Here is a 21,051-nt window from a genome sequence, read left to right on the forward strand (position 1 = left end):
CTGTGCCCCAAGAGAATGAGCACCTTTCCACTAGATATATTCACTATTACATCTAGGCAGGGGTGAAGCTCTGGGTATCCCTGCCTGCAGGCATCATCACCACCGGAAGGATCTTTTGGTTTTGTTCAGTCTCCCTACTAGAGAAAGGGTGACTCTAATTAACCTTAGACTCTAAATACTAAAAAACAAACAAACAAACAAAACCTCAAACAAACAAAATTTTAAAAATATAAATTAGTTGAGATCCCATACAATCATAAGAGCCTTCTAAAGTCCATAATGGTTTGTTTCTGCCACAGTATTTTTAAAAAGTCTCTAAGGCAGAAACAGTCTGAGGTTCATGTGTACTGCCATGAATGCCCAGTGGTCTAGTAGAGCTCCTGGATGGTTTTATCTTTAAGAGATATGGTTTTTGCTGACATTCACAGTGGAAAGGTCAAGTGGCTGTCCTGCAAGCATAGTCCCACTGGATACAAAACTTAGAGTACAAATTGCAGTTCTATTTGATCCAAGCACGGATGCAGGTGAGTCAGAGTGTTGATGAGGAGAGACAGTATGTAGTTTGACTGTTTGCTGCATTTATTTCTGACATTCAAAAGGTGATAGCTTATCTTCTTACAAGGGCCTACTTGTAATCATAAATCAATAAGAAAAGGGAAAGCACCAACCCCATTATTTGTATTTGCTACAAATAGCTTGGCCCAAGTTAACAAAATAGTCAGTTGGATGTACAGTTTCAATTTTTCAACTATTAGTATTCAAAAATATTAATATTACAATTTCTAAGTACTGTGTGGGATATGGTAGGGCTTCTCTCTATAATTAGACAAGAAAACAGCCATAATGGCTGACACATAGGTAGCAATAATTAGTTGTGGTTTTAAATTTAAGTAATGTAAGTAGTTAGATTGAATGGAGTTAATGGGCTGGTGCTTATGAAAATAAATAAGGCTTAAATTTTGAGTTATCTTACAGTGTGCAGCCAGTATCTGTTGACTTGTGTAGTCACTGAAAATCTAAGCCGCTACAGCTACAGCCACTAGAGAAAGGCAACTTCTGAAGGGTTCAAGTTGCAGTCAATATCAAAGGCTCAGGAAAAGCACCTGAGCCACTACAAAAGAAATTAGTTACCTCACTGAGCACAGGAGTAAGGATTCTGAGTGTGACTGTCTGCACCTGCCTTTATCACCACAACCAAGAAAAAGAGGGATAATGAAACTTAGCCTAATCACAAATAAGGGTGCAGACAGCACTCTTGTGATACCCTGAAAAGATATAAGTTATAGTCTTTAACAAACATTGCAGTTTATTTCAGCTTAAAGGTCAGAATAAAGGGTGTGTATTTCAGGGAAGAGGGAATATACTCTTTTAAATGTCTTCCATTGCTCTATGCTGCAAGATACAATAATCTTGCTGCTCAGTATGAGCCTTCTCATATTTTTTTTAGACAAATCAGTGAATGGTAAGAAAACTTTATACTTTTTAGTACTGCTTACTGCCCTTTAAAAAGAGGAGGTGATATATTAGCAAACTGCCTGTGTGTTGACTGTTCAGTACTACACAGCTTTTTGGTGATTGATGGCACAGGGAGCAGGTTCTTCGGGCCTAGCACTGACTGGCAAATGAGGAAAATTTTCCTGTACTAAGTAACAGTAAGAATTTATAGTGGATCAGTTTGACTGTAGTATGTATGTATGTATGTTATACAGAAATGAAATTTCCATATTCTATTTCCAATGCAAAAGCCAAATTAATTCAGTTTACGTTATTTCATATTAAAAGAACAGTCTCCCAACAGGATTTGGTTTAGTTAAATCAGCATATTCTAAAAATTGATTCTGATCAACTTCTTTGAATATCTTCAAAACCCTTTCTTACTAATGAGTAGGTGTATAAAAACACTGAGTTGTATTCAATATATCAAAATCAATAGTGAAATCTATCTAAGTAATTAAAAGCAAGAAGTGTTTATCTTAAAATCATACTGGATGTAGGAATATACAGGTAGCAAATGTTGTACCAGTTCAGCGGCTGCCTTCAGCAGAGTTTAGGCCACCACTGCCTCAATGACTGAATGTGAAGAAACTTGGTTTACCGATAAAATCTCTCATATGACTGTGCCACTGACAGTGTGGAATAAAACTGCTTTTTCATTTGCTCCCTGGTGGTGTCTGATCTCCGCCATGGCCTGGAGAGAAGCAAATATGATTACCTGTTTGCTGCCTGCCAACCAGTTCATTGACAGTTGAACTGTGCAGGGAAGTTCTTCCCATAAAGGATGAATAATTCTTTTTTTTAATCCATTTTCTCTGAGGTTTCCTTAGACACCTGCTAATCTTGCTTTACATGTCACTGCGTCTTTGCCAGCCCCTTGACTTGGCCTTCTTGCACAGCCTGACAGGAGAGGAAAGTGTTTGGCCATGGGGACTGCTGTTCTGCAGGGTCAAATAGGCTCTACCACTGCCTTGCCTATGTTGCATTAATGTATTTGCTTTGGCTCTCTGCATATAATTCAGGATCAACACAGAAAACAGTTACTTAATATCACTTTTTCTACTTAACATCACTTTTTCTGCTGTTTTTTGAGAGTAACTTAGGAGTAAGTTTCCTACTTTATCCAAATTAATGCAGAAGTCCCTATAGTCATTTTTCTCAGCATTTACTTCATGGCTCACAGTCTGATTGATATTTCTGCCCTACGAACTTACTCGTAAAGACAGATTTCTATTGCATACTATTTTGCTCACAGTAAAATAATGTATCACCTGCTTTTAAGAATACTTTGTTTAGGTTGCACCCTGGTGGTTTTGTTCTTGCTGCTTAAACGTCTCCTTTGGGTGTAATATTTCTGGACTAAACTGAGTAACCTTTTCATAGTTCTAATAGAATTTGTAAATACAGAGAAATGACTTATAGCTAGAAGGTCACAAGTGTTTTCCTTCTAATGTGGTGTCTGAGTCCATCATAGCTGTCAGTCTGTGAGATCAACAGCATCACAATTATGTTACTGGTTTACTAAAAGAGATACTTATAAAATAAATTATCTGCTGGGAAAAAGGTAACCAATGCAAACGCTTTGATCAAAATCAACACTTTCCAGTTCATACTTAAAAAGTTATTTTCATATTTTGATCAGGAAAACTTTGAATTGGAAAGAGTATTGGGACACTTACCTTTTAACTGATTTTGAATTCTAATAATTTCTGGCCGAACTGTAGAGGTGTCATACTGCTTTCTGCTAAGGTATGGACCCCTTCCAGAGACATGTGTCCTGGTTTTAATTCTCCAAGACTCACTTGTTCTGACATGATCTTCAGAAGTATGACCATGTCAACAAGTTTGACTTGCATTCAGTATATGGGATGACTTTTATGCCACCGAATGCAAAGTTCAACGTTTTTATTAAAGCAGAAAAATTGTCAAGACAATAAGAGAGTTTAAGGTTTTTCAGTCATCAGGATTTTCTGAAGTCATCTTCCTTTGTACTCTTCTGGGAGCTGCAACCTATGGCGGCAGTTTGAGAATAAAGCAGGACTGTTCCTCATCTGTGTGGCTCAGGAAGACGCCTCAAATACCTTGCCTCAACACTTGGGTTATAATGATGATTGATCCCTATTATTTGCTTGTGTTGCTGAGTCACGTGCTGGAGCTCTACAAGAAAGAAGTCTTCAGATACTGGGAAGGTAATTGGATTTTAATTTTTCAGAATGTTTTCTGAATTTTTTTCTGTTGGTACCCATGCTTTGCCAGGCTTTACATAGCCCCATTTTGTAGTCCTGTGTGAAGAAGATGGCAGCTCATAGGTAATGACTCCTGTTAAATGGCTGAGCCTTCACTGGGCAGCTGAGATGACAGAGAGATTAAAGCCAACCAAGTGAAGAAAGAGGGGAGGGAAGTTCTCCCTCATGATGAGTAGGGGACCAAACTGTTGCTGCTCTAACAGTGTTTGGTTGCTACCCCCTTTCTGGAGAACTGTGTCTTCTTCACTGACATTGCAAGGGGTTTCACCATAACCGTTCCTTGTTTTTCCAAGAAGACACTAGGTTTGCTCCAGTGCATACTTTGCTGGGCAATGGGCTCTGCTCCCTGTACTGCAGAGGCTGGATGACCCTGCAGACATCCAGATGTTGAATGCAGTGCCCCACACACAGCATCAATGCTGCAGAGATGCTCAGTCACGGAGAAGCTCAGTGGAGCTGTTAAACTGGCAGAAACTCCAGACAGATTGTTTTTTGGCAAAACTACCCCCTTAACATGTACTTTTGCTTGTGGCTGCTGAAATCTCCAAGTTCTTAATCATTTGTTATTTCTTTCCTCCTCAGAAGAGTTCTTCAGAGCATTACACGCAATAGGCTTTTCCCGTTGATTCTGTTCAAACTCAGAAGCAATCAGAATGTAGTAATCAAATTTACTGACTGCCAGGCAACAGAGAATTCTGCAGTCAAGTGAAGGTTATAGCAGTCTCTATATACAGCAAGTACTCTAATACTATCATTTCTTTTATAACTTCTGGATGAACTGAACTTCAAACTTGTTTAAAAGTGATGAATGCTTGATTCCTTTGGGTATCACACTGTAGCACAACTAGTCCAAATGATATTATTAGTCCAAGTTTTGTTATTTTTCATATTAGTGTATTTTAATGCAAATAGTTTTTTCAGAGCGCCTCAGAAGACTTAACTGTGCATGTCTATAAACCAAAAGAATAGCACTGCATGCTGTTGTAAAAGAGGCTTGGACCAGAGGTTAAAGTTAGCCATAAGGAGGTCAGTTTGGTGGTTGGATTGAAGGTATTTTAACAGAAATCTTGTGAAAACTAGGCAGGTGATACAGAAATTAAGGAGAAGACATGGAAGGTTTTATGGTTTTACTCTTACTTTCAGCAACCGCTTGGTGTACATACAAGGCATAGGCAACTGACACAAAACAAAACAGGGTTATTTGAATTTGAAGATGAAGATTTTTGTTCATTACAAACAGAACTAACTAGGTGTTTTACATAAGACAATTCACATCAAGCATTGGAAGTCTTTCCTATCATGATTTTTGATGAAGTATAGAGCAGTATAATAAATATTTATACTTAGACACAGCAAATTTTAGAATTATCTGTGCTTCAGGGCTGACTGAATGAGAATAGACTAACATTATAAATGTCTGTTTCTAAAAATAGTCATGTGTCTTAATGATTCCTCTTGCAAAATATCTTCATCCTCCCTTACAAGGTCTTCAAACATTTTAACTCGTAAATGATAATAGATATAACTATCTTCTTGCAAGGACAGTTCAATAAAACAACCTACGAAATCTCACAGAGCTGGTCATCCACAGTAACTTTAATGATGGAAAGATTTATCATATGTCTAAGTAGTCATCCCTTTCTATTTTGTATGTTTTACCTCCTCCTAAAACAAGAAGTACATAGTTGATATGTATAGATAGTGACATTGTAGCAGCACCAGGTAGTTGGTAACAGCCTGTGAACATACTGACTTTGTAAATGCTAATAAAAAGCAGCCTGAGGCCAGCATAAGTAGGGTGATGAGGAGGAGAAGGAAAAGGAGAAGGAGAAAGAGAAATAGGAGGAAGAGGAAGAGGAGAACGATGATGATTATGATGATGATGGGCAAGTTTATCAAGTTGTAGGCTTTGCTTTCTTTTCTCCTGTGCATTACAGACAAAGCAGATTCTCCTCCTTTGGTGGCATGGATTTGGAGATAGGGTCTTGGCTTATTAAGGTTATAAATGGTTTATAAAGAGATAAGCAGTGATTAATAATTGTTGATAGCAAGCTGTGAATTTCAGCAGTATGTTTTATACACCTTAGTGGAAAATAGTCGAAGTCTGCGATAGTCAGCCTTTCGGCCAAGAAAGTATCAACATTTTTGAGTGGCAGAAAAGAGTCACATGCCCTTTTATGTTCCCACTGTGGCAGGAGCAGGACCACAAATGTGGGCATATGCTGGTCCATCCAGTGGAGCAGGGCTGCCATCCTTCCCTGGGGCTCTGGGCAGCTACAGGACTGAGGCTGTCTTGCAGAGCTGGGTTTGCAGTATGGGTTTTTTATGTGCTGCCTACACCAGGGAGGGAGGGTGTCTGGGGAGAGGCAGCTAGCACCCAGCAACATCCACATTTTTCTCCTGGTCCCCATCCATCCCGGGAGACCTCCGGGAGTGAGCAGGATGGATGCTAGACTTGCAGAATTCCCTGTCAACAGCAGCCCAGGTTGGGACACTGACTCTTCATGAATCCTTTGGGATTTCCAGTGAAATTTATTGCTGCTGATTATTCCCTAAACCAGACAGATTGTTTGGTTACTATTCTTTAGAACCAATTGTAAATACACATAAAAATAAAAACTTAAATATGACCCTTAGTTGCTACAGCATTGTCTTCCTATTCCCACAATATATAATACATTAATCAGATCAGTCTGCTATATTATGATTCATGAAGTCACCTGTCAAAATGAATGCAGAGATGATACTTTTTGGTTATTACACTTGTTTTTTTAATTAGATTTTCTACAATGATTGCAAGGCCAGTTTAGACAGGATTTTGAGCAACCTGATTTAGTGGGAGGTGTCCCTGCTCATAGCACAGGGGGTTAGAACTAGATGATCTTTAAGGTGCCTTCCAGTTCAAACTATTCTATGATTTTATGGCTCAGATAAATACAGTGTGGCTTCTAGCCCTTGCTGCTAACTATACTAAGATCCTAATATTCTTTTACATGAAGATAATTCTTAGAGTGGGTAGTCAAAATAATCTTAAGTGATACTTTCATATATAAGCAGAAGCTTCAAAAAGTTTTACAGAATGCTCCTGAAATGGTGTAATGAATAATTCAATGAAAACTGTAGCATAAAACAAAGAGGTATCTGTACTACCTGCTGAATTACTGATTTGATTCTAACAAGAACTACTTTGCTATAAATCAGAATGAAAATGTCAGCGCTGTAAAATTTAATTTTGAAATAAACTTCTGGATTTTAACTGTGCACAGAGGCTCCACCAGGCACAGTTCACTTTTGTGGCAGCATTGAGCTTGGTTCTGGGAATGTGAATTACAGCACAGGATCCTTATCAAATGGGTGGATTCTGCACAAAGTGTCTAGACATGAGACCCATTAGCTGTATTTCAAAGAAAGAGAAAACATTAAGTGCCAGTATCTAGCAGATTATGGGTGAAAATATTTTTATGTAAGTGTCTGAAATTTAACTTTCATATAGAAAATTTCCACCCAGAAATACATTAGAGACTGTGCTTAAATTTAATTTACTTGTATCACCCAATTTAAGCCCACAAAACTAAACACTTATTTACATTTTCTTCTGAAAAAGAAACTCTAATTTTTGCCTTTTTCCATGCCATCTATGATTTCTCAAAATATACTTGTTTTTCTGCCTGTTGGTGATACTTATATCCAAACACAGACCTGACTACAAAACTACCTCTGTGGCTATTACACATAAAACCAAAACTGGTTATTTCAAATCTATCTTTGACTTAGTTTGGAAAAGAAGTGGCATAGGCATTAGCACATTTGCAAAACTAGATGTGGCAGGACAAAATACAAATCCAAATAGCCAAAGCACAGCAAAGTATTTAAGCATGTGTTTAAATATAAGAATGAATTTGATGCTTTGCTGAACTGGAATCAAAACTGGAGCTGTATTAGGTACTTGCTAGATCAATTCCTTTTATGGTGAGTGTCTGGCTAAACAATATAAAGGCAGTGTAATCTTTATATTATCTTCTTGCTGACCTAGTAGTTACACCTTCTTTTCCATATTAAATAAGCTTCTCTTACTTAGTGTTTGTTCACCATATTTGGCTGAACTCTCCTCTACATTCTCTATTGAAAGGTTTGGGGATTTCTTGCCCAGGAAAAAATTTCAGACCTACTCAAAATCAGGGTATAGTCATTGTATCACTACAATACACAAGATGCTCTACTGCTGAAAATTATTTTCTAGTTTAATCACCTTAAGTAGACTTAGTTTCTAAGGAATGACAACATAAAACTCAAGGAATTATTTTCATTAATTATCTGCATCTGTTTCCCAATTGGTGACCATTATTGACTCTTGCACAGCTTTTCAGACAGATGACTCCATAAACTTTTCTATGGTGAAATTGTAAGGATATTTTTAATCCTCAGTGTAACATCATCCCAATGAAAATATTTCAGAAAACATTTTATAAATATTTGTTCTGTAGTCCCACAGCTTAATATTGTGTTATATGTACCACAGTTTTTGCTTTAGATTTATCATCTGGTCCCTTTCTTTCTCAAAGCTGTTTGGAAATTGTAATTGAAACAGTTTGTTCATAGCTCAGGACCACTTTTGAAACCAAATCATAGTCTCCATACACATATAGTCCCATTCATTACACGGGTAGATCATGTTTTCAGCAAACTGTTGAAATTACTGGAGCTGCTCTGGAAAGATTGATCATAAATAATTCTTGGCATTTTATAACATTCCATACAAAACTATCCATGATTTTTTTAAAAGCTGAACAGGTCACTGTGCCATATCAAAGACAAATGTGCAACACAGTACAGAGGTCTTCTATTTTATTAGCATCTTCCTAGAAATGGCAATGTCTTGAGATGTAATTCTTTTATTTCCTGCCCAGTGGGTTAATTTTTTTTATTGTGTATATTAAAACTAAAACAAACAGCGGTGAATTCCAGTGTACACACAGTTAGACAGACCAGCATTGTAAATCCTGGATTGGGCTAGTTCTTAAATGTAACATTTGTATGAGTGATGACTATCTATTTCTGTTGGGGAAAAACTGTGTCCTTCTGATGTTTGGTCAGGTAATTCTGTTGTTTCACCTGCCTATGAATGCAGATGGTGGATGAAATTGATTAAATACATTATGAAAAGTCTTTCCCCTAAGCCTCAGCAATAACTGGACCAAGAAATTACTTTGTTTTGAGCAATTACAGAGGTGATGTCAGTATCTGTTGATCCTGTTCTGCACATGTAATGGAAGTGTTCACCCAGACTTCACGTGTAATTATCATGCTCAAACACTGGAGTCCTTCCAGATGCAGTGGGTTTTATTCCAAGGGATGCCCTCCTCAGCAGAGAACAGGGATGTGTTAAGGTGACATCTGGGTGGTGCTAGTCATCCCTTCTGTCTGTGCACATTCCTGGGGGAAGGCATAACAGCCCTGCAGGATGATGAAAAAGCCACCATCACAAAAATGGGTGATGTCTTCCCTCTCCTTTTTGACCCACTCCAAGCACTGGGAGCTGTAGGTGCAGACACGCGACACTGTCTGGAGGAGGAAGCTGGTTGCTCCCAGAACCAGCTGTGCACCCCCTCCCTGCCTTGATGTGTGCCAGAGATGGGCCTCCTGCTCTGACCCTGCGCAGATTTATCACCTTCTGACACCCCTCCCAGAATAGCACTGAAAAAAGAGATTCCTTTGCTCACATGCCACACATATCACACCAAACCTGGAGAAAGGAGGTTGGTGGAGTAGGTAGGATGTCATTCCAAAAAGGTTTTATTCACCCCAATGTTTCTTTCTGATAGTCATTTTTATGTGTTGCTTTATAATACTGGAATGATGTGGGATCATGATGGGAAAGAGCAATGTTTGTACATTACGTTAATAAAAATGTTCTGAGATAATGCAGGTCGGGCTTGTTTCTGGTGTTTCTCATATATCTTGTGTATATTATTTATTCATATATAGCCTAGGCTGAGGAATTTTCTAAGTTTCTTTCTTGGAATGTGAAACAAGATCATGAAAGTGCCATTTATTTTTTATAACCTCCTTTTAATGTAGCTGGAAAGAATAGTAAAAAAATTGCTTCACGCCTTCTACCTTAGGAACAACATTTTTGAGCAAGGGAGGGAAGCAGGGGTATCTGCTGCTCTGCATTGATATTGTAGGAATCATGATTTCACAAGCAATGCCAATTTATAAAGTTTTCTGTAATTTCATTATTGCCATTGATCAAAGAAAATGCTTCAGATGAGCACAACTATTTTAACTGAAGCTTTTAGGGCTGTGAATATGATTTAAAACTAAGTAAGGGAACACTCCTAAAATGAAAGATGAAAGAATTCTTCACTGAAAAGCAAAGAATCACACACATTTACTCACTGAAAAAAAAAAGATAAAATTACAGAAACTTATATCTGCTATTCTATTGCTAAAGATGGTAGTGCCTTTGCTAGGCCCATCTCCTGAGGCATTTGTAATGCCTCAGAATACAGCAGTAAAAAAGGATAGATAGAGCTGGATAAACTAAATGGAAGACCAGAATCTCATAAAAGAACTAAATGTTCTCCAGACACAGTTGTGAAATTTCTGTGCTTATGTGTGTAACAGAAAACAGGCTCCAGAATTTCTAGAAAATACCTGGTTGAAAGCTTAACTGGCTTCACTTGGTACAGTGACCTAATCAGTTGTTTGTCAAATCTGTGTTTTCATTTCAAGTTGACATTAAACTTCAACTTGAAAGTATGGTTGATGCATATAGAAACTTGTGGTGAACTAGTGCAGCAGCCAGAGCATCTTTGTGCAACTGGAAGCAAGACCTCAGTCCAGGAGGCTTGGGTTGGTCTGTGACAGAAAAGGCCTCACTGTGCAAAGACCTTTATTTTTCTAAATACCCTTGACTGTGAATGAACTCATGGCTATAAAGCTTTGCTTTAAAAACTCAGTGAAATTTCTGTAAATTCTCAGCATTGGTCTGATCATACTTCTGCATTTTCTGGGTTCTCCCACTGAATTAAAGACCCATAGAGCAACTTTGGACAGCCTAGCCCTAGAAAGATAACAATACTTTCTTTATAAGGTCCTGCACTACCTGCCAACTTTCTTGATAAAAGGTTTGTGACACATTAAATCTGGGATTCTCCTTTGAAACAGGAAGTACAGGCTACTGGATTTTTTCAACAGTTATCTGCTTCAGCTTTGTTCTCCATGCTCTGTTTCCAGCATGGACTTTGGTGAATCACAGCACTGCACAGTGCATACACAGCATGTGAGGGGCTCTTGCTCACCCAAGCTCCTGCAGTACTGTATTTAGGTCACACTTCTTGGCTGTCTCACTCCTGGGACCACCAGGGTGCTGCTCCCACAGCCAAGCACTAAATCTGGACAGAGCTCTGGCATCTCAGTGGGGTGATCCTATTGTACCAGATCATGTTTCTCTGTTCTAACTCAATAGACATGCCTTACCCTTCAGCTAGAGGGGGATTTTTGTGCACTGCATGCACAGCAGAGAGTCTCCAGGCTCATGCAGAGAGATGTTTGAGTAAGAGATGTGCAGTAGCAGAGCTCTGCTCTCAAAGAACCTGACATGTAGAACTGTTTAAAGGAGAGCAACACATTTTGCTAACCTCAAGTGTCATTTTAGCAGAATTTAGTAAGTTGTTTGTGGCTACGCTGAATTTGTCAAAAATACTTGCTAGCTCCAGCTAAAATGACTGGAATATTCACAGCAAAAGGTCAGATAATTAAATCAACTCTTGTGCTTATAACTCTCAGTTGTCAGAAGATTACAGAAATGAACATCTTTGTCACAGAATAAATTATTAAAAAAATAAAATAAACCCTTAATTTTTGCTAACAATTCAGTAAGTTAATAGATTGTACTTCTGTTGTTTTGCTGGTAGGGGCATAGGGTTATTAGTCAGAAACAATAAAGCAAATGAATAGTTTTTGTGCTTCTTTCTCATGCATGGGAAAGTTAAGAAAGAACATCCTTATTTATTGTTGGAATAACTTTTTTCCAAAACATCATATTATTCATTCTCAAAATATCAGCCACATTAATTATCCGGAGACGTAGAAGGGTTTCACATTCTTTGGATTACTACCTAACATGACTTTAAAAAGAACAGTTTACTGGTGTTCTGTGGTATAAATATTTTGATTGGTAAGTCATTTGGATTTCAAAATTGAACCGGTAACAATTCTTGTTTCCCTTCTGAAAAATCCTGTCGTGCTAACTGGCTAACAGCTAGGAATTCAGTGGGACAGAGGACTTCCTGGGGTGTTGCTGGAGGGCGGTCTCAGGTGGCAGGAGTGAAACATGATGTGATTTACTCTTGAATACCAGGTTTTGGGTTTGGGTACTGCTGGGTTTACAGGCAGATTTGGGTGACCTATCACTGTGGCAGCATGAGTGACAAGGAGACCTGCAGTAAATGGGAATTGAATCAGAACTAAGATCTAACACAGATGTTACTGCTTTCAAGAACAGAGATATTGTACAAAAACTAGCAACTGTTTGCCTAAAACTGTGTTCTTGGTCTGATCCAACATTTGTTCCTCATGTGGTAAGATCTAGGATTTTACTTCAGTAAGAGTTGTCATGGTTCAGATACATGCCCTGAATGGGAACAGAGAGCATTCTGCCAGGTACTTATTATTAACTTAAATCTATTTAAGATCATTTCACTCTTTAAAAGATAAATTCTGCAAGACTTAAGCAAGGCAGAAATGAAAATCCTCAGTGATACTATTTTCTGCAGTCCACATACTACCCTTCCCATTCAGCTTAGTCAAGAGATTTTTTTTCTGTTTTGGCAAGAGTGCATTTGTGTTTACTACACATATATGTATACCAATACGCTTTTGAATAAAAACCAGCTTATCATCATCTTCTCAGTGCAGGAGTTGTAGACAGAGCCTAAAATAACCCAAAAGCCTTTTTTTTCCCCTGAAAATTGTGTGTTGCAAAAAGGTCTTCTTACTGTACTCCACAGGAAGTCAGCAAACTTCAAATCCTTATCTGGCTGCACATAACACTGATATACTCACTTGTCTTTATTTGTCAAACATATTGGCAAGAATCTCTGTGTCAATATTTATTAATAAAATCAGCTCCTGTGGAGAACAGCTGGTCCAGTTTCCCTCCTCTTTAGGCATCTGAATCATCCAAGCTGCTATTAAAGAAGACTTGAGCTACTCCTCATTGTTTGATTTCATTAAATAAATAAATGAATGTGCACATTAAAAACCTCGTAAAAGCCTCACTTTTCTCTTCTGCAGTACCAGTAATGCAAATTTATCTCTATTCTGTTCCTAAATAAAGGTGGGTCTTTGAGGTAGTTATTTTCTTCACTATTCTATTATTAACTTGAATATTACTCTACAATAGACAGGTTTTTATAAATATTTTCAACTATTTATTTCAACTGCTTTCTCTACCTTGTCAGTGCTAGTTACCAGCTCTCCCTCATCCTTATGAGCTCATCTTCCTATGAGATTTTCTCTAGTCTGCCTTTTGTTTTCTCTAACCTCTTATCTGCCTTCTTTACCTTGTCATGATTTCATGGGTGATTCCATTTTCCTCATCTTCCATTATTTTCTCATGAAGTTTGGGAATGTGTATTTTGATGCTGAATTGCAAAACTGAAAGTACCTTATTTCTGTTTCATTCACCAAGATGAAAGCTTTAGTAATAACGCTTTGCATTATTGCCTTACTTTTTCTTATCTCTTGTGTCTTTACTATTTCCTCCTGGACTTTTAGATGTCTATAAATACCCTAAGTAACTGAAGAAGTTGCCATGTGTAGGTTAATTCCCAGATGAATAATGCTGGATATAGGGATGATTATTTAGACGCTCTCTTGAGTCTTTGAGGTTGCATTTGATTGATTTTCCAAGGTGCTGGAGAAGTGGGGTGTATTAATCCTGGTATGTGAGTCATCTAGGCTAGCAAACACAGTCCTTATGTTCAAAATCTGATGGCTATTGAAGTCTGCCTTTATGCTTCATTCAAATTCTCTTCAATTTCTTTTTCCAGCGTTTGCTATGGCTGCCCAAAAACGTTAAAGGGTTTATCCTTGTACATGGGTGCATATGGAGGTTATTGTTAATGTTCTCTTCAGGGTACTTTTGGTACAAATCATCTGCTCATCTTTTACAAGAAAGGGCAAATGACAAAGAATGAAAATTTTTCCCCTTTCTTACTGACAGGCCTCAGAATAAATGTAAGGGTTGTGCATGTGTCATCTTTGGCTGTTTTTCATCACTGGTCTAAAAATTGGTTTATTGTAATAGAATACTGCTCTATTTATCTTTGTTCTTATTTATTACTGTTTTCATTTTTAAATCCTCTTTCTCTCTGTCAGGGTCCCTTAGTCCTTTAATGTTTATAGAAATAAATGTATGTTGACTGACTCACTGCACTGGTTTTTACTAGGTTTTCTGCTCTCTGGGTAGAATTCAACACTGTTAGTCAGCAAGGAGGGTTATATGTCGGTGAATACTGGCACATGTGAATGTGCTGGTACTTAAATTCTTAGATGAGATGGCCTTTATCCCTTCAAAAGAAAAGAGATATTCAATATACAAGGCAGTTTTTGGTCTGTTGCAAATACTGATATGACTATTTGGTCCCCAGTTGTTGAGTGTAAAGGAATGTTTCGCTCTTCCTTACCGTGTTTCACCCTTCCTTACTGTTTTCCTTGCAGTGCCTGCCTGAGTTAACTTGAGGGAATCTGTCTGAATATTCATAACAGATTCACTCTTCAAAACACTTGCTTTGAGACATAACTCAAGTCACCTGAATTATTAGCCCAGAAGCACAAGTTAAAGATAGAGCTTTCAAAAAGGACGTGCTTATATATCCTCAATTAGTATAATGGGGAAACAAAGGAATGAATTATAAGGAGCAACAAAAAATAGAAAAGTGTAACAATTTTGTTTCTATCCTGAGTTATGTGCACCTTCACCAGGTCCAGATTTTGTGTGAGGAGAGAAATGAACATCATTCTGTGCTCTTTCTTTCAGATATCTCGGTTCACACAAATCTGATTCCTTGGGGGCTGTCTTTGGAGTTTCTGAAGAGCTTGTGAAACTCAGCAAAATCCCAGACTTGACTATTATTACTAAGACAACGTAACATTGAAACTTTTCTTCTTTTCCCCCTCAGAGTCCTTTGGGACTGCAAACCTGGCTGCCAACTCTGCAGGGAATCTTGAGAGTTCCATGCTTCTAGGCTGGCTACACATGCAGCAACGTCTGTTCACCAGATCACACAGGGGACCTCCTTGGCACACGATCCATTGATCCAGATTGGGAGGGATGTCCATGCTGGTTTGGGAGCTGGTGTGGAACAGGGCATCCTCTCCCGGATCCTGCAAAAATAATTGAGATCCTGTATGTGGAGATAGATAGAATTTCAAAACAATCCAGGACTTCCTGTTTATGCTCACCCTTGGTATCCCAGACAAAGAAACAGAATTTTCCAGGATTCAGAGGCCTCTAGATCTTCACAAAATGCATAGTGGATGCTTTTTAGTTTTAGCTGTAATTAATTGCATAGTGTTTATGCACATACACATTATTTATATGCATTATTTATAGGCAATAATACACATATTGCATGTATTTCTTTGTTTATCTAATGTATACACTGTTATGAGATACTCAAACTGTAGTTTTATGAAAAAAACAGAATAAGAATGTCTGTATCATTTTTAATTGAGTATCTGAAAGAAGAGTCTTCAGTTTCTAATTAAGAAGATGAAAACTCACTGGGGTTAATTAATGGTTGGTTCCACCTTCACTTACCTGACATTCCTTGCCTGTGTCTCACCTTTAGCTTTATCAATGTTATTTTTATAGACTACATACAGTCTTTTTTTTCTTCCACTTCAGCCAAGGGAGAGCAAGATAAGGCTTTAACTCCCTTTTCAAGAATTAAAGAAATCACAGCTGTTTGCACTATATACCTTACTGTCAATGTAAGAGTTTTGGAGCAGCAGTAAGGGCCTTGTTACTGTATAAAAGATGATTTTATACCATAAAGATTTCTGATTTGATTTGTGTCAAAATGCGTCTGCAGAACCAGAGAAGAGGGTGATACACAGCAAAGCCTTTACAAGCTTTTGATTGCATTGAAACCAACCTGATCACTTAATTTAAGGAAACTGTGAAAGATTAGGAACAGCTGCAGACCCTTACAGCTAGGACAGATTTAGGGTGGACATTCCAGAATTGTAAAGTAGTATGAAAGGACCTGCATATCTTCTGTGTGGGAGGTGAAGAGAGTAATATAAAAAATAAGTTTGTGAAGGAGGGTAAATTCCCTGCCACAGACACATGCTGCAAGCTTTCAAAGCAGGGGTTCTGAATTTGATGTACAGAGCACTGGGGAGCTGGGTAAGGTCTAAAGACAAAGATGGGAGGGTGTTTGATGCTGTGTGGAAAAAAAAGGAAGAATGCTTAGCATGAAGCTCTGGAAAATGTATCACTTCACAGGACCAGAATAGCTAGATAAACTAACCTTCATCCTAATCACAAGGCCTGGACTCATTTCAGAGGTGACTTTAGGGTAATATAAACAGGTTTCTGGTAGTGTACAAGCTAGCTTGGATGGTGTAGTCCGTTACTGCAAGTCACATACGTTAATATTTGAATTATTCCTTTTAACCTGACACAGGGTGCTGTGGTGAGGTGTTTTGGATTTACCTTAAAAATCTCAAGAGAACTTTTCATATTCTTACCTGTCTGTAGAGCTTATGAATGGCCATGCATTACATCTGTTTTATGTTGTAGGGTGACAAGGTATGGCCTTGGGAGTAGCTCTAGGTACTCTCTGACTTGGAGCACCCCGATTTCTAAAGCAGCCTCCCTTCAGGTCTGCACGACTCCGACACCAGGGTACAAGTGCTGTGGATACTGGAGGCTGCAATTAGATGCAGTACAATTGCAGAAAGGCCTTGACCTGGCACGCCCTGTATTTTCCCATTTTGAAAGCTGCTGTCTGTGTTGGGAATTGCAGCCTTGTATTTACACAGTGAAATGGCTTTTCCATAGGAGCAAAAAGCAAAGAAGGATCTCTCAGGGATAGCAGTGTACCTTCACAGCGGGGCTATGAGTAGGTGACACGTGGAAAAAAGCAGTGAATGAAAATACTCTGGTGCCTAGCAGAGCCTCTCGTTGATTAAATAGTAGGGTGAGAACAAAGATGTTTGTCCAAGGACTGCTGTAGAAATGTTTTCCAGAGTTCAGAAGAGCTCTTGCTCCTCTGAAAGAGCTAATGGAAATATCTCTTGGGATTATTTAATTTGTGCAGACTTTGCCATAAGAATTTCTTATCTTTTTCCAAACACCATCTCTCTGTCCTTCCTTTGCCTCCCTTGGCAAAGCACCAGAGACATGGGGTATGGTGACCATCACGTACCAGACCAGAGGCATAGTGACCAGAGGCATTGGAGCAAGACAGAAGAGAGGAAACTTAAAAATGCAATTGCACAAGCCTGACATTTAAAAATACTCAGTGGATTTTTTGCTGTAAAATGCTGCAGAATGATGACTCATTAATTCAGTAACTATAGTCAGAACTGACCAAATCTGCTGCCACAGCTGCAAAATAAGCAGTGCAACAGAAGTCCATCATTCTAACACATCCAGCTCAATGCACAACCCTCTATCTGAGAGATTTTCCTTGTCAGACCCTAAATCCTTCCCTCTTGGACAGGTATAATGACTTTAGTGTACAATTAGAAGTAAAAGGCTCCTGACCAGTGATGTTTCATTTATGTTGGAAGATTTCCTTGTGGAGGAGAATTGTCCTGGAGTTAGGTCTGAGAAGCCATATAAAGAGCTTCAGTTAGGAGGTAGAGAAAGCAGGAGCTTTCAGGAGAGACTTCCCATTTCAATTTTGGTGGACACAGAGAGAGAGAAAGCAAATTGGAATGTGTTTGCAGAGAAACTAACAGCTGAGATCAGCTGGGAATGCCTAGTGCTTGTGTAGAAACTGGGAGATGCAGTATATAGTTGTTGCTAACCTATGACAATAGTATATATACTATATATAGTGTATATATATATATATATATATATATAGCTGGTAAAGAACTGTCCTGCTGCTTAGAAGTTAGGATTTTTTTTTCTTTTCTTCTTTGGGGGAAGCAAAAAACTGCAAGAACAAGTACACAGGAGCAAGATCCCTGGATTCTTAAAAATGTCAGTTCATATGTTTTAGCTGCAAGCTTTTTGTTTAAATCAATTGGTAGCTTTGGGGTATGAGCAGAGATTTTCCCCAAGATTAGGTAAGTAGGTGTCATGGTATGTTTCTTTCTTATAAAACTCATACTGTAGGTGGTGGCCTGGCTTGTTTTCAAGTATCAAGTACGAAAATTTTGCTTGTCAAAACACCCATAAATACACTTCAATATGTCAAGAACCTCTCTCTCCCTATAACCTTACTCTCCTCTCATGTGCTCCCACTTGAGATTTTGTGAAATGGTCTTGCAAGAAAAGAATATTTTATTTCAGTTTAACAGTTTCAAGACTATCTTTAATGTGGAGGAGACTGCTGTCGTCCAGGTGGTGGAATGCTTGGTACGCTCCCTCCCCCGAGGAGCAAGGCCCTGGCTGAGCTCCGAAGCTCGCCAGCTCCCTGTGCCAGTCAGACTGCATTTCACTTCATTCTGCAGAGACCTGGCTGCAGCCCTGGACTCCTTAGCAAGGTGAGTTGTCTGCTTTTAGGTGTTATTCCTTGAGGAGACATCTTCCCAAGTGGAAAGAAGTAGAGCTGGCAAATCAAGGAGACACATTGAGGTAGACTTTCCAGGGACCCATCCTGTTCTCCGAAGCAAGTTGCTGCAGTAAATGCCATTGTTTGTCTCAGAGCTGAGCAGGAGAACTACTCCTACTTGAAAGTCAATTCCTGGACCTTGATGGCACCCCGTTAAGCAGTATGGGAGACCAGGGAACAGAGACATCATGACTGTGTTTTGGGACCAACTAAGGAAAAATGTCACTACCATCACTGTGCTCCTGCTGTTTCCCCTAATGGCCTACTGATTTAATAATGTTAATGGTCTTCTACCTGAAATAGGATTTACTGGAATTTAAGTCAGTTTCTGCTCAGGATGTATAGGCTATCTTTTGGCCACTATACAGGCATTAATAGTGGTTGCCTTCAAATATGTTCTTAAAAGGGTTGTTCCATTTTTGCTTTTACAGATGACTTGCACCCTCTCAGAATAATACAGGAAAGGGTATATCTGAAGCAACATGTTTCAAAAGTTAATGGCTTAAAAATGGAGGATCACAATTCCTTCAAAGCATTTTATATTTTTGGCTATCATTATGAAATATCCAGGCAAGGTAAAAGAAGCAAGAGATATTCCTACGCCTTGATTGTACACCAATTATTTCTCTACTGATTGAACTTTCTGTTTGCAACACTTAGTCCGACAAGGTAAGGTTTCTCCATCAACTTGCAAAGGACATTAATAATGTATTTCAATCACAATATATGCATTCAAAATAGGTTTATAAATTAGTTCTGTATCGAAGTGTCAAGACTCCTGCAACTATGTACAGAAAGCTACTAAATCCAAAATCCCAGCAGCACTGGTTTTCATCTCTACAGAAATTACTTTGTTGAGGTACTCTACTGAAGCAAAGCATAAAATTTAATATGCAAAATTAAAAACAATTTTAAATTAAATTATGTGTGAACTGAAACATCATATATTAAATTACTTTACTCTTATTTCCTCCATATGTATATTTAGTACCGTCACAATTTTCTGCTGGCTGAATTGATTTTTGGTGATGGAAAAAATTGCATTTGTTTAATTATGTTGAGAACCATCTCTGGTTTTTGGAGTAAGGCAAATGATTCAACATGACCCTTTGTGCTATTTGCTTTCTGTTTCTCCCTAGAGAGACTGTCTTCACTTGACAGTACTGCGAAACAGATGTCTAGTAGCATTTTGGTTGTCACTGTCAGCTGGCAGACTCCTGCTCTGGTACTTTTCTGGCCTAACATTTCTCCCTGCAAAGCTGGTTGCGGACAATGAGATGTGCTGCACTTTCATTTTGCTGTACTAGGCTGGCTGTCCTGCCGGCAGAGGCACTCTGTAGGAAGCTCTAGCCAATCCCCTCAAAAAAACACCCTCTGCCAGGGTCAGGACACTCTGGTGATAGAGATCATAGGGCTAAGGGGCTGTCAGGAATGAGGTGACCAGTAGGGTGAATGTTGGCTGGTCCAAAGACTTTGTGTTGATGATAGTCACTATTATTACAGGTCCCTCCATGGGGAAGTTTTGGATGTGAACAAGGGAACTAATACCACCGTATGTAGAAGAGATCATTCACAGTGAGTCCAAAACTTCTGTATGGAAAACTACAGCTTAGGATCTTTTCTGAAGCTACTGTATTAAATCAGCCCATTCCTGTCACCAAAAATATCGCCACTATTTTGTAGAAACTTGAAAACTAAAGCTTCTATAACCATAGAAAGAAATTCATCTTGATCTAGAGAACACTGCAATTACTGCAATAGTAGGATAAGGACTGTCGAGATATATTATATATTGACTCTACTAGCAATTAAATAATTGCTGTACTTCACAAACTGTAAAGCCAAGTAGCAAGCCATGTAAAGATTTCTTAGTCTTACATTTATATTTCAGTTCTACTGTAATATGCTATGTAATTTTTTCAACAAAAATGGTTTGGTCAATCACTTTATTATTTATTATTGCAAAGGAATTAAAAAAACTCAGTTCTGTGGTGTATAGTCGGTCTTACTTAGCTGTGAATGGTTAAATTATACAGGCAAGACTGCTCAGTATAACCCTCACAGTCTAGAGGTCTTTTGCAGACAGCATTTCTGTGTTAAAAGTTATGACTATAGCTCCTTCAGTCGAAAATTACTGGAATTAAATTACTGGTCCAGATAATAAAAAAATTACTTAAGAAGTACAGCCATTTACCATAGGAAGAATGGATGTTTGAATGGCAAGTCTAATGTAGTGAAAAAATAAAGAAAACAATTTTTTCTAAGAGATTTTTAGATAGGATTGGTCCATAGCAGATGTTTTCAAAAAGCTCAGTCCAGAGAGTTTTCATAGAGGTCCTGGAAGTCTGTTAAAGATGGCTCTCATATTTGAATTTGGTAATTTCTCAGTGGATTTATTGCTGACTCCATAAGAGTCAGCATTCTGCTCTTCCTCTCCCTGTTGTATCCTTCCCCATCCCCATACTGCCCCTTGGCAATGCTGTTCTCAGGGGATAGTGTGCCCTGGC

General features: G+C 38.5%; 1 protein-coding gene across 9 annotated transcripts in view; it reads left to right on the forward strand.

Annotated features, from left to right (window-relative positions):
• The first annotated feature begins 18,343 nt into the window (after window positions 1-18,343).
• AVPR1A (arginine vasopressin receptor 1A) overlaps window positions 18,344-21,051 on the forward strand; it is a 35,537-nt gene continuing 32,829 nt past the window's right edge. For 3 of the 9 annotated variants that reach the window (XR_004239759.1, XR_004239757.1, XR_004239756.1), the window contains exons 1-3: window positions 18,358-18,476; window positions 18,976-19,213; window positions 20,048-20,119. The gene's annotated coding sequence lies outside the window, so the exon portion shown is untranslated. Of the gene's footprint in view, window positions 18,477-18,975; window positions 19,214-20,047; window positions 20,120-21,051 lie in introns of all 9 variants that reach the window. The other 6 variants (XR_004239758.1, XR_004239762.1, XR_004239754.1 and 3 more) reach the window with 6 other exon arrangements.

This window comes from Corvus moneduloides, chromosome 4 (genome assembly GCF_009650955.1).
Source record: "Corvus moneduloides isolate bCorMon1 chromosome 4, bCorMon1.pri, whole genome shotgun sequence".
In the NCBI taxonomy this organism is placed as follows: domain Eukaryota; kingdom Metazoa; phylum Chordata; class Aves; order Passeriformes; family Corvidae; genus Corvus; species Corvus moneduloides.